Here is a 13,389-nt window from a genome sequence, read left to right as displayed (position 1 = left end):
CAGCAGTTTGGATACGATGAGGCAGAGGAGGACTATAGATTTAAAAAGCTAGAACAGGTTCTTTTAGTGTGGAGCAGTCACTCCTGCAGTAATGTGAGTGCTCCTGTCCTTTCATCAGATCTCTGCTGATTAAAATCAGTAGAGGGGCTGAGCAACCTACCTAATGGTCTGTATTTGAGTAGGTCCCTGTTATCAGAAGTGATCTGACAATCTGAAAACAAGCCAGTCGCCTCACGGGAGTGGCTGTCCTGTGCTGTGATGCTGGACTACATGCCATCCATCCCCTGTACAGATGTGCAGAACAGGGACCTGCAGTTCCTCTGTTGTACTGCTCCAGACCTCACCAACCACAGTCTGAAGGGCTTGCAAAAGGAAACAGCATCTGCATCGCTGGATTTAGTAGCTCTTGATGGATTAGGCAAATTCACAGAAGAAACTTTCGTTTTCTTTTCCTTTTTCTTTCTTGTTTTCTTTCTTTTTTTTTTTTTAATTCTAAATCTCTTTGTATTTCTGGCCTCTGCAACATCCTGTGTCTAATAATTCTACAATATAATTATGTGCTGGGTGAAAAAGTACTTCCTTTTGTTTGTTTCAAACCACACCACCTTATTTCATTTGGTGACTCCTAGTTCTTGTATTCTGAGAATTTTATGAACAGTCTTTTTCCTGTTCATCTGCTTTTTACCACTCTTGAAGTTTTTTTCTCTAAGTCATGAAGTTCTAGTTTTTTAGCTTTTTTTCAAATGAAACCTCTTCTGTTCCATGATGATTCTTGCTGCCTTTCTGTGGTTTTCTAGTCCCAGCTTTGATTTTTTTCCCCCCAATTCATGGCCTTTAGCAAGCTCTTTGTTCTTTGTGTACTTCTACTTAGTGAAATAAAAGTACAGTAGCTCTGTTATAAACATTAAATTTGAGTGGGTGATAAAGTTTAGTACTAAACTCCAATAGGGAATAATCCCACTAGGCAAGGATCAGATTGGGGTTTATACTTTAGATGCAGGCCACCCATTGCAATGATGAATTGTTACCTCTGATTAGCTATAACTGACTTCCATCATCTCTTGCAACTAGGTGTGAAAAACAAAATTAATATTAAATTTTCCATAGGGTGCTGCTTTAAATAATGCCAACATTTAAATTACCCTCTTCATTATAGTAAGAGTGCATCATTTTGGAAGATGTGACTTTTGAATATTTCAGCTGGTGTTTTTAAACTGTGAAAGCCCAATGTTTTACGGAATACTGTGAAATTTCTAGTGTTACGGGTTTTTTTGGAAGAAAAGTTGGAGACCAACAGTGCACTGGTTGGGTTTTATTTTCCTCCTTGTAGCCTTTGTAGAAAAGGAAAGAAATTCCCATAGTTAAAAAAAAAAGAAAAGCAATCTTCCCCTGCCAACCTGCCAACAATCAGTGTCAGCCACCTGGACGGGGGGGATCTTGCTGGTCGTGAGCACTTTCTGCTCAGATGGCTGAAGTGAGCATCCCCAGATGAGCCTGGCCTCAGAAGAATCACACCTGTTGGCTATAATTGAGTGAAAAGTGAAGAAAATGTCTCATTTCTGCCACCTTATGTCCTTAAGGCTGTACTAAAGGCCTCAAAAATATGCAGACGGTGTCTTGTGCGTCTCTGGCGAGACAAACAGATTACATGTTTGTGTAATTAATCCAGCCTAAGTGCTTCAGGATACTGAGTCTCCCAGCACTGCTCTCCAGTGACAGGTCCTGTTTTCCACTGCTGGGAACTTGTGGATTTAGATACCACTGTATGTTGTTTAGTGTACAAACACTATAAAATCTGCATGCTGGGCATCTTTATAGGGCATAGCTAGTGCTGTGAACCGTGTCCAATGGCCATGGTAGAAAAAAAGGTGTTAAAGGGCTGGAGATGTTTAGCTTTGATACAACTAGAAGAGGCTGAGTGCCTTGAAAGCTAATTTATTTTGTTTTCACAATCCATCTCAGTCAAATAAAATACATCATCTCTTCGTTCAAGCCTTGCCTCACTTAGGATTGTAAGAGTGGGAGATAATTTGATTACCAAGATCAAATGATGATGTTTTAGAGGAGGAGCCATCTGGAGTATTTGAGTGAGCAGCTGGCAGCCTGGGCTCCACAGTTAATGATCTGACTGTGTGCCTTGCAACTATTTTTTTCCACTGCAAAACCTTTTAAGAGTCTTTAGAGATCAATCTACCGACTGCCTCCGAGTAAGATGCTATCTGCAAAATTGCACACAAGCGTTCCCTTTTAAAAGCTCTTTCCACAATACCCTCTTTTTCCTTTCTATTAGTAAAGTATTTCTTTGTTAAGATTCATAATGAATCCTTAATTTGCTGTAGTTTGATACTTGCTTCATTTGCCCTAGTAATAGTTGGTTTGCATTTTGTCCTGCGTTATTGCAGCTGTGCTACCTGAAGTGATTTCCAAATTTCATGTGGACAGTTTTGATGGAAGTACATTTTTCCTTGAAAATCTTAAAACCTTGTCTGCAAATAGCCATGGTAAGGACAGCGTGGTAAAACTTCTCTCCATATGACCCAAGGTTTTTGGATACCCTTCAGCTTTTTTTGGCCCTTGCCAAATATGTTAACTGAGTGGAAAGTTAAAACTGAGAAGTTATAATTGTCTATCCTTGCCAGAGCAGCAGCACAGCAGCAGCAGCAGCAGCAGAAATTCAACTAGGTGTGGAGCTGCTGGTCAGCAAGGCAGCTCTGATTTCAGGCTCTATAACCATCTCCAAGTAAAGCACTTCTTTTTAGGCCTGCCGGGCATTTCCAGCCTCCCAAGGAGCCGCATCACACAGCGCCGGATGGTTCTGGTGGGAGTCCCAGCAGCACCAAGGAGTCAGAGGTTTGCCTGGAAAGGGTAAAAGGCACTGGAGGCAATTCCCTAAAAGCAAATTGATCAAAGTGAAGGGTGGTTGGTACCCTGGGGCCAGCCACCCTCCTGGTTGGTGTAGTTTACAGCCCACACCCGGCTGCAGCTCCAGGCACAGCCTGCCAGGCAGGAGAACGCAGCCAAGATTCTTGGGTCTGTGGCTCCACCAGATGGATGGTTCTGGAGCCAGGCCACTGTTTCCTCTGTAGAAGCTTTTTGAAATTTGGGGAGGGTTGATGTTACTTCAAAACAGAACCATATTTGGAAGTGGCAGAATCCTCCTGGAGAAGGAGGGGCTTCTCTGGCAGTGCATGATTTTTTTTCCCTGTGAACTCGTAGTGTCTCACATCTGATCTCCGCTTCTCCACTTACACTCTTACCTGCCATCTCTCCTACATCAGATTTCCCTCTTGCCAGCAGCCACATATCTCACCCTTGTGCCTCCCACACTGTCTTGAGCTGAAGTAAGTGAAGGAGGGCAGGGAGAACAAAAAGATGGTGTGGGACCAGTGGCTTCTGATTCAGTTTGTGCTGCCAGTTCTTCTGAATTTGCTTTGTATTGGTTATGAGCCCCTTTTCTCTAGTTCTGTTGCAGAATGGAGACACCAAGAGAAAAACAGGATTTGGGAACAGATGGCTGGGAGAGGGAAATAAAAAAGATGGATCAGCTGCACATGGCACAGCTGTGCATTGCTGTACAGCTTCTCTGTTGGCTCCTTGGACACTTTGTTTATAGAGCCCAGCCAGGTTTTTACATGGTGTCTCAGAGTCCCTGTGAAGGGATTGATGTCTGAGTACTTGCCAGATAAAAGATTTGGCTTGGGATACATGTCAAGACTCGGAAAGGAATGAATTTTGATTAAATGACAATTCTGCGGCCAATCTGTGCTTCAAACCATTTAGGCATAAGGATGAACGTATTAATTTTTTGAAGTGGCACAGAGTGCTTAACAGTCTGGTAAGAGTTCTGAAATATGTGTAATGCTAATAGTATTCATTGCTTTTGCTTAGGAAAACCCACATGCTCCCACAATTAATTGTTAGTAAAATATTAATGAGAAAAGACATTCTCATTTCAAAAAGACATGTAATTCCCAGCAATGTTTAAAAATTTACATTTTTTTAAGATATTTGTTAAAGTTGCCACAATTGCTTTTACCACTCGCTCTTGCTCTGCTTAAGGAAAATTGAGATTGGATTGTAGTGATGAATCAATGGTGATCTTCAGGGACTTCAACTCCAGAGGACTTTGGTGGCCTGGTGAGGTGTCCCAGTGCTCAGAGACACTGGGAACCCTCCTACATAGCACCTGAGCCTGGTGGCTGAGTGGGTGGGTGCTGGATCCCACTCATCCTGCCTGCAGGGCAGCGAGGAGGGTCTCCTCAACAAAACAGTTTTGGGGGGTTGTCAACTGAAGCCAGTTGCAGTAGCAGTGAACTGCCTTTTGGGGATTTGGGAGGAATATTTTTAGCCTAGCTAGAATGAGAGGGGTGCTGTTAAGCCTTGAGATTTCAGTTGTGCTGTTTTTCTGTATGTGCCTGATTTCACTGGGACTAAACCTCTGGTAGTGCTTGAATGCTGTGTGGCAATTTCCACTTGTTGTGGAAGCACTTCTTTGTGTCCACTTCTTTGTGCCAAGCAAATGGCTTGGCTCCATCAGCTGTCCTGGGAGTAGTAGGGGGTGTTAAAGATATCAAGCCTTGTGAAGATAGGGACAGCATCCTAACAGTCCTAGGCACTGACCTGCTCTGTCCTTCATCAGAGTGCCAAGTTAAGTTGTGGCAGAAGCATTTGCTGCCGTTGCTTTGTTCAGGGTTTGAAAACAACTTCTCAGAAAACAAAAAAAAGAAGAGTTTGTAGCAGCAGAGATTAATGCTTTCTGACATGTGCTTGGTTTTCTGGACACTTCAGGGAATGACATGGGTTATTTGCTCTTGAATTTTGCATAGCAGGAATTTCCCTTGGTACCTAGAATGCTTCCAGGGAAAAGGAAAGTCTGAGTTGAAAAAACACAAGTGGAGATGTATTATAGCGCTTCTCTCAGCCTGCATTCTCTAAGTGCTTTGTCCTGATTACACATTACCACCCTCAATTCCCAGATAGGATAAATGTTTCCTGGGGAGAGAGCTAGTTTGTATTGCTGAAAAGCAACTGACAGTGCTGAATAAGCAATAAATCAAAAGCTAGTGTTAATTTGAGCCTCTCAGGATAAAAAAAGTTGTACCTTGCAATCTGCAATATCCCTATGATTGTACCTTGCAGTCTGCAATATCCCTGTGCAATCTGCACAGGGAACTGTGTTGTAGGCAGTGTGGGAATGAGCACAGTAACAATGATGGATGCAGAATTTGCAAATTACTGTGAGGATGGAAAACCTGGCTTTGGAGAGAAGAGCCCTCCCCCCTCCTGTTCTCACTAGATGATGAATATTTCTCTGTGCTTTTGGCTCCCCTGGCTGTCACCACACAGGCCGGGAAGGTGTTGGACCATGCACCAGCTGGAGTTCAAATGTGGGGCAGCCCCTGGCCCTGCTGTGGGGGCTGCCCCCACTCTGTGAGCTCTCTGTTCTGGGAAGTTCCCTGCAGAGACAGGTGCCCTCTCCTTCCTTCCCACGGAGCAGTTTCACGTGCAAATATTCCTGCCATGTCCAAGTGGGTGGATTGTGGCCAGGGCGTGGGGAGGCAACCCAGCCTTGGTGGAAATCTCCCCTCTGACATGGCCTGGTGGCAGAGGGGCAGTCAAAGGAGAAAGCAGCTCTGGAGACCTGATGAAGGCAAGCTCTCCTCAGCACCCCAGGCACTCGAAGCACCTGGCTGAGTCCACAGTAAAGGTTTTTCCTTGGAGGTATTTGCGTCCCTTTCCAACACCCTTTCTCCTCTGCCCACTGCAGCCCTGGTTAACAGTTCAGCTGAGGTGGGGAAGGAAAAGTCTCAACTCAGAAGGACTCTGCTCACCATGATGTCTTTTCCTGGGGTCTTGGCTCAGCCTGTGCCATTAGTAGCTCATCTGGGCTTGATCACCGGGAGACCTGAGTTTGTTCTGCCCAGCGCTGATCTTCTGCACCTGTCTATGCTTACTGTCCCCTTGGGAGCTGGGGCTGGGTGATTTTGAGGGAGGAGGCTACTGGTGCCTGGGGGCGAAGTTACAGGAGCCTGTGGGTTACAGCTGGGCTGGGGGGACAGCAGGGACACAGCAGCACGGGGTTGGCAGTGTGGTCCATCTGGGATGGGAGTCAGCTTGTGCAGGGGAGTCTTTATACAGGGCCATGGTTTAGAACTGGGGGACTTGCAGGGCTCTGGGTGCTGGCTGTGTCCTTCTCTGTGTCCCCAGCTTAGGCAGCTGTGGGTCTGACTAGGAGGAGCTGGTGGAAAGAGCTCTTCCAGAGCCACTGCAGCTCCTGGATGGCTTCTCAGTGTTACTTGCTTTTGCCACTAGATGGTGAAATAAGGAACAAGGGAAAACACAGAAAGTCTTGCTGCCCGGCGGCCTCAGTCCCTGTGAAACCACACTGACATGCTCTGCTTTCTGGGAACGCGGCAATTTCAGGCAATTATCCCCTGGACCTTTTATACAGCTCAGCCTTCAAGAACTGCTGCTGCCATCCTGACTCTTGGATCTTTTTAACTCCAGTGCTGCCATCCTGCATCAGTATAGAATGGCAAGCTGTGTAGACACAGGTAGCAAACCTGCCTGATGCAAGGATGCATGGAAAGCTGCTTCCTGCTGTAGCAGCTTGCTTTGGTCTGGTTTTTGAAAGGGGGTGTGTGATCTGCTTCCCCTTTCCCATGATGATCTGAACCTGCTGTGAGACCCACACTTGGGCAGGTGGGAATTAAAATCCTTGCTTGGCTGCTCTCTGTTGTGGTCCTTTCTTTTCAGAGCTGTTTGCTCCACTGGAAGCTTTGACCTGGCTGTGCCAGAGGAGTTTGCTGAGGATGTGTGGATGGACTGGAGAGTTACAGCTCACCTGGGGCACTTCTGCCTTTGCAAGAGGGATGAATGAATATTGCTGGCGGCAGCCCCTGGCCCAGAGGTAGCGTTTACTGTGTCAGTCTCCAACTGAGATGGTGAAGAATGAGGAGGGAAAGGGCAGATACACACATTCGGGCCCTGGGGAGTGGAACTTGAACAAATGAGTTACTTCTCGGCTGAGTAATTGAATGCCAATGTCTTCCCAGTTGGGAAATTAAATGCTTTAAAGTGAGGCAGTCTCAATTTTGTCTTGAACATAGACTGACTCTGATCATGAACTTGTTGATCAGAACAGAAGAAACTGCAGAAACTTGATTGGTTTCATTTAGGGAAGGTTATAAGGAAAGTTATTAGTGCCCAACCTTTCTGCTCTCTGAATGCTGTCCTGGGTCCCTCTCTGCAGGAGAAACTCTCTCCAGGACTACCTGCTTTTCATAGAATCATAGAATGGTTTAGGTTGGAAGGGGCTTTTAAAGGTCATCTAGTCCACCCCACCCCCCCGCCACAATGAAGCAGGATATCTTCAACTAGATCAGTTTGCTCAGTGTCCCATCCAACCTGCCCATGAACACTTTCAGGGATGGGGCATCTGCCACCTCTCTGGGCAACCTGTTCCAGTGCAGGCTTGGACAGCCATTCCCTTTGCAGCTGGTTGGAGCAGTGACCTGCCAGCCCTGGATCCAGGAGCGTAGCAATGCTTCTGGCTTGGTTATTGCTCAGTAGGGCATTGCTGCTGAGGGAGCCTTTGTGCTGGAGTAGATCAGGGAGTGCCTACAGGCTGTGTGAGGACAGCCCCTGAGAGGTAGCAGGGCCAGAGGTTGGGGAGTATCACCTTCCCTTGCTCTATCCAGGGCTTGAAAGATTTGGCTGTGTTTTCACTGTGTTTTGGCTATATGGTCCTCTATGTATGGGAAAGCCCATCATAGTCTGGTTAAGGGTTTTATGAGGAGCAGTGAGTCAGTTCCCTGAGTGAGGGAGTGATAGTGACTGGTTATTTTCTACTGTTTCCACTGTTACTGGCTAATTTCAGTGGGATCCATCTTGTGAGCTGGCATGATGGGAAACCTGGAGAGGGGAACAGAGATGCTCCCCAGCACTGAGGGATGGCCCCCTGGTGTTTACTTCTGGCCACGTTGCAGGATGAAGCAAGGAGGGAGGATTCCCAGACAGGGAACTGAATACAGAAAACAGCACTGCATAAAAACAGTCACGTGGGCTTGGCACAGAGGAACACGTGTGTATATGTACTTGTGGGTGCTACAGAGAGAAAATGCACATTTCTCTCTCGTTTCTCTCTCTTCTGCCCTAGGCATTGAAGTGCCTGAGGGGCACAAGGCCAGTAACGTGCAGGCAACCAGTGAAGTTTCTTGTGCATCACTTCTCCAGCAGTGCCAAAACAAGCCTTTTATGTTGCAGAGGCCACTGAGACACTGGGCAGAAGCAAAAAAGTGAAAATACTGAATAAATGAACCAGAAGCTTTTATGAGCACTGTCCCCATGTCTCAGCCTCACCCCCAACTCTGCCATGCTATAGTCTGTAGCGTGGAAATGTTCCTCTTGGCTGTTGGTTTAGGGCTGTGCAGTCAAATCTGGTAGTTGGAATCCTGCTGAACAGGGCAGGCAACCTGCAAGGCAGAGGAAAGGCAAGGAGAGCTTTCAAGTTGTTTGCAAAAAAAAACCCCTGAGGAGCAGGTGGTCACATAGGATCCATCTTGTGCTGGTTTGAGCCAGCTGTCTGCAGATGGGGGTAGTGAAGAACTGCCACTATAGGTAATATTCAGTGTGTCTCCTTTCTTTCCCCTCTGAACATCTGATAATGTGCAGTGTCACTGCTTGCAAGGGGATTAGGTGCTAGTACAGACCACTGCCACAGCTCTGCATTTCCTACTGGTTTATTCAAATAACTAGGAAAAGTACATCCAGCAGCTGAGTCCAGACAAACTGTTGAAAAATACGGCTCTGCAGGAGCCATTGCTGTGAGATCTATGAAAAGAGCAAAACCCAAACTCTCACATGCAGCAGGGGATGGGGAAAGAAAGGGCTATAGGTCTGAATGTGTGTGTAGACGGGAAAGGGCCTGGGGTCCCAAAGCAGCTGGAGGGGTGGCCACAACAGCCAATTTTTAAATTAATTTTAAAAATAGAAAGAAAATAGGAATCACAGCACTTGAAACACCCACCTGGGGTGGTGTGCTTGCTGTATTATTTTGCAGTGGCACTATTATATACCCAGCAAATCCAGGCTGGCCTGCAGAACGTCTGTGCCTCTTTCCTGATGGCTCCTATAGTGTTTTTCCTCCTGGAGTTAACGCAATAAAGGGGAAAAGCATTTTTTTGTATGATTTGGGTGCATCTCTGCCAGCTTGTTCTGGGCCTGTGGGAAAATTGACCAACTTGAAGCTGCTGTGAAGGGGCTACTCAGTCATTAGTGCACAGGGTGTCACAAGCCATGGGATTTCAGTGCCTTACTCCAAGGGTAGCTAAACAGTTAATAAAGAAAATCTTCCTGAAAGACACCCTGCTTTGATATATTCAGATACACCCAGTAGCATGATCAAAATACACAGCTGCAACAAGGGCTTCCTGCCATGGATATGCAAATACTGAGATTAGTGCAAATCACAGACCTCCTCATACTAAGCAAATTGTGACTGCTGTTTACCTCCTGACACAGAGCACCCACAGCTCCAAGGCTTCCCTCTTCAATGGCTTTTGTCAAGCTGGCACAGAGCTGCTCTTGAAAGCTTCTGCTGAGCAATAATTTCTGCACCTTGTTACAGTGGTTTCCCCTTTCATGTGGTCCCCCCAGGAGTCTGTGCTGCCATGCCATGAGATAGTTTCAGGTTTGTCTAGCTTCTTCAGGCCTGAACCAGACTGTCTAAAAAAGCAAGCCTCAGTCCTTCAGCAGTTTTTGTTACTTTTTTTCCCTGCCAGAATCTCACTGCTCTTCTGGAAACAAACAATTCCTGGGGCTGCTTGTTCAAAACACACATTTTGCAGCCTTATTACCATAGCAATTCTTTCCAGAGATTATTTCTCCATATGCGATTGGCTTCATGCTGTGAGCAGCTCCGAGACTGTAGGAACGGTTCACAGCTTCTTCTCCCCAAGAGGCAGCAGGGGAGTGTGGTCCTGGCTCCCCCTGCACCAATGGAGACGGTGCTGGAAGCGATGCAGGAGTTGATGGGCGGAAGAGATGTATAAACACGGAAGCAGCGTGCCTAATTAATGACCTGAAACCAGCCAGAAAGGTCAGTTTGTTTGCGGGGGACGTGCCCGAGGGACACGTGCTGAATGCGAACTTCGCCGCCGCGCCTCGGAAAGGGCATTGCTGCCCCCCTGGGATGGCAGCTGACGGAGGGGGAGCCATCAGAGGAGGATCGATAGCCGCCAGCCTCACTCACTGGTGCGCACTCAGGCTATCCCCCCTTGTCTGGCGAGCCTGGTTCCTTGTGGGGCTCTGCTGAGAAGCCAGGCTGCTTTCTGGAGAAAGGGCAGGCTCCTGCAGCTCTTCATTGTGCGGTGCTGCCAGAGAACAGGCTGTTTTCTGGGCTGTCTTGTCAGACACTTGTTGACTAATTTTGAATTGCAGAGTCCTAACAGCTCATATCAATGCTGTCAGCAGCATGCATTCAAAAATTGAGCATCTGGATGACAACACCAGGGGATAGATATAAAAATGTTATTTACTAGCTGGTTTTTTGCCCCCATGAAGCTTTTCTCTACAGTCTTCCAGGGGCTAAAAATTCAAGTTTCTTGCCTAATCCCAGGGCTCTGGGAGTTGAATGGGAGCCTTTATGAATATTCCAAATTATCATCAGGAATGGTATAGACTTGTAAAAATGACTGTCAAGTAGGTCAAGGTGTGCCATGGGTTGTTGATTGAGATCTTCAGGGTCCTTGCCAGCCCTGGCAGTTTCTGACCACCTTTCATCTCAAGAATTGTGCAGAGCTATGTGGTAACCTGCCGAGAAAATCAAGGGGAGAGTTGGCATTACTGAGTCACTTTGCAGACAGCGCTGAGCACTTCTGGTGTCAATAAAATCACAGAGATGTCCAACGCACAACAATGGTGGTGGTGTGAGGAAAGTGCCTTTGATGAAGCAGGTTTTCTCTCTGAGATGAGTACAATGCTATCCCAGCTGTTTCCCACTTGCAGAGAGCTCTCTTTCTAGCAGTGTTTCTGGAACAAACCCTTTTTCTTCTTCTTTTGGCCTCATGTGTTCCCCTTGTGCTCTTTGTCCCAGCAAAGAGAACTGATCAAAGCTCTGCTTTTGCAATGCGGTGGCTTAGGAGCAATGTTATTAGCTGGGTTTAGCTTCAGGCAGACTGAAGGTGTCTAGCTACAGAAAGGGATGGAAAATCAAGGCAGCTGGTCATATTTTATCATTTAAATCATCCTGTGTTGGGGAACGCAGGAGGCATGGGGGGAAGGCAGGATGTTTCCAGAAAGGCACCAGCCCAGGTCTGGAACAAAATTACCTCAGACAGTGCCTGGTGGCCTTAGTGCAGGTGTTACAGCTGAGCTCAGACTGATCACAGAAGAGGTTATCCATGCAGGTGAGACATGGCCTGCAACCCTCCCCTCTCTGTGTCCTTCCACCAAGCAGTGACCAAGAAGGCTTCTGCCAGGGGTGATGCAGATCCCACATCTGAGGGAGGGGAAGACTCTCTGCTGGGCAGAACAACACCATCCTCCTGCAGACTGCATCAGTCCCCCGCAGCCAGCAGAAGGCAGGAGTTGTTCACAAAGTCCATCATCTCCTTGACCTCCCACCTGGCCTTGCCATAGACTTAGGTGAGTCCCTTCATCCTTGCAGTGAAGTCTGTGGTTATACATTGCATTTACTCTCATATAGAGAAGTTTTGTGTGGGCATATCAGTTGTCTTGGATTCAATTTACAGATTACAAGTCACTCTCTGCAGATTACCCTTTTCCCAGGCACACCAGTGTAGTGGGTAGTGCACTCCTTTGCTCAGACAGTGGGATTCCCCCTCATTTTCCCAGCTGTGTGTTAGCTCCAGAGGCTGTGCTCTCTGGCTCCCAGACCCTGTCTGTCCCATTCCTGCTCCCTCTCTTGGGTGTAATCTCTCCTAGGCCTGGTTTATAACATGGTGTGTGGCACAGGGACAAAGATGACAGGGCTTCCTCCATCTCGCTGAGGAAATACGTTCATTGGCCGGGGCATTCGGCACTGCGATTAATTGAGAGCAGCCTGGATCTGGAGCACCAAGTGAGCATCATTACAGTGTGCAAGTGAGAGGACCGGTGCTGGAGTCTGGGTGAGTGATCTGTACAGGCTGAGAGCTGGCAGCGTCGGGGCTGGGTGGGATACCCGGAGCGTCACTATTGCTCCTGTGCTGTTACAAAGCTCCCATGTTGCTGTTGCAGCCATGCAGCTGCATGATGCCAACCCCGGTGCTGTCGGCGAGCATCTGGTGAGGCTTTCCAGGTGTGAGGCACCCTGTGGGAGAGCTGCCTGCTTCCCCTGGGGAGAGAAAAGGGGAAGGGAACGCGGGGGGTATGTCCAGGAGCGCGTGTGTTGAGCCCGTGCTGTGGCGTGGGGGCCGCCGTGGGTGCCCGTGCAGCCGGGTCTGAGCTGGGCTGGGGCTGATCTGGCAGTGGGGGGCTGCCCCCATCCCCTGCTGCTCTGCCGCCCTGTCCTTCCCTAGTGGGAAGCGTGTCCCTGCCGTCGGGGCGGGACGCTGTGGTCCGGGTTGCTCGGCCTGGGCCGGCGGGTGCAGTGAGGCGCCGTGGCCACCAGGTGCCACTGCCCCGCCGCGCTGCCCGGGGCCGCCGCCGCCCGTCCCGCGGGGTCCCTCCGTCCCAGCGGGGTCCCTCCATCCCAGCGGGGTCCTCAGGTCAGCCCCGCCTGGCTGACCCCGCTCCATCAAGCGGGGCCGTGGGGAAGCGCTGCCCTCCGGGCTTACAGCGAGCACGGCCGCGCACCCGGCACCCGGAGCGGAGCCCGTCGCTGCCCCCCCCCGACACACGGGACGGCAGCTTTCACCCCCTCGCAGCCCGGCTCGGGGCACCCCCGGCTCCCCCACGGTGGCTGCGCAGCCGCCCGCACGGTGGTCGCCTCCAGCCGCCCCCCGCACGCCCATCCCCGCGGACAGCGGGAGCCGCTCCTCTCCCCGGCAGAGCGGGGAGCCGGGCTGGGCGACACCGTGGGACGGGGACCGCGGGGTGCGTGTGTGTGCGCTGAGGCGCCGGGGGCGAGCGAGGGTGCGAATGCAGGCGGGGCCGCTTGGAGAGCGGGTGCGGTGTGTGCGCGGAGCGGGCGGGCGTGAGAGCCGAGCGAGGGGAGCGTGCGGGGGGCGGTGGGCGCGAGTGTCCGTGTCGGGGCGCGGGTGCGCGGTGTGCGAGTCTGTCTGTGTGTGTGAGTGTGGGTTTTTCTGTGCGTGTGCGCGCACCGGGGGCAGCTCCCCACGTGGGGCTGACGCGGCAGCCCCGGCCCGATCCGGGGCTATAAAGCGGCTCGGCGACGAGCGAAGCAGAGCAGCCGCGGCGGCTGCAGTCCCAGCCCCGGCCCCGCTC

This window comes from Chiroxiphia lanceolata, chromosome 8, assembly GCF_009829145.1.
Source record: "Chiroxiphia lanceolata isolate bChiLan1 chromosome 8, bChiLan1.pri, whole genome shotgun sequence".
Classification (NCBI taxonomy): Eukaryota; Metazoa; Chordata; class Aves; order Passeriformes; family Pipridae; genus Chiroxiphia; species Chiroxiphia lanceolata.
Note: the sequence above shows the minus strand (reverse complement) of the source record.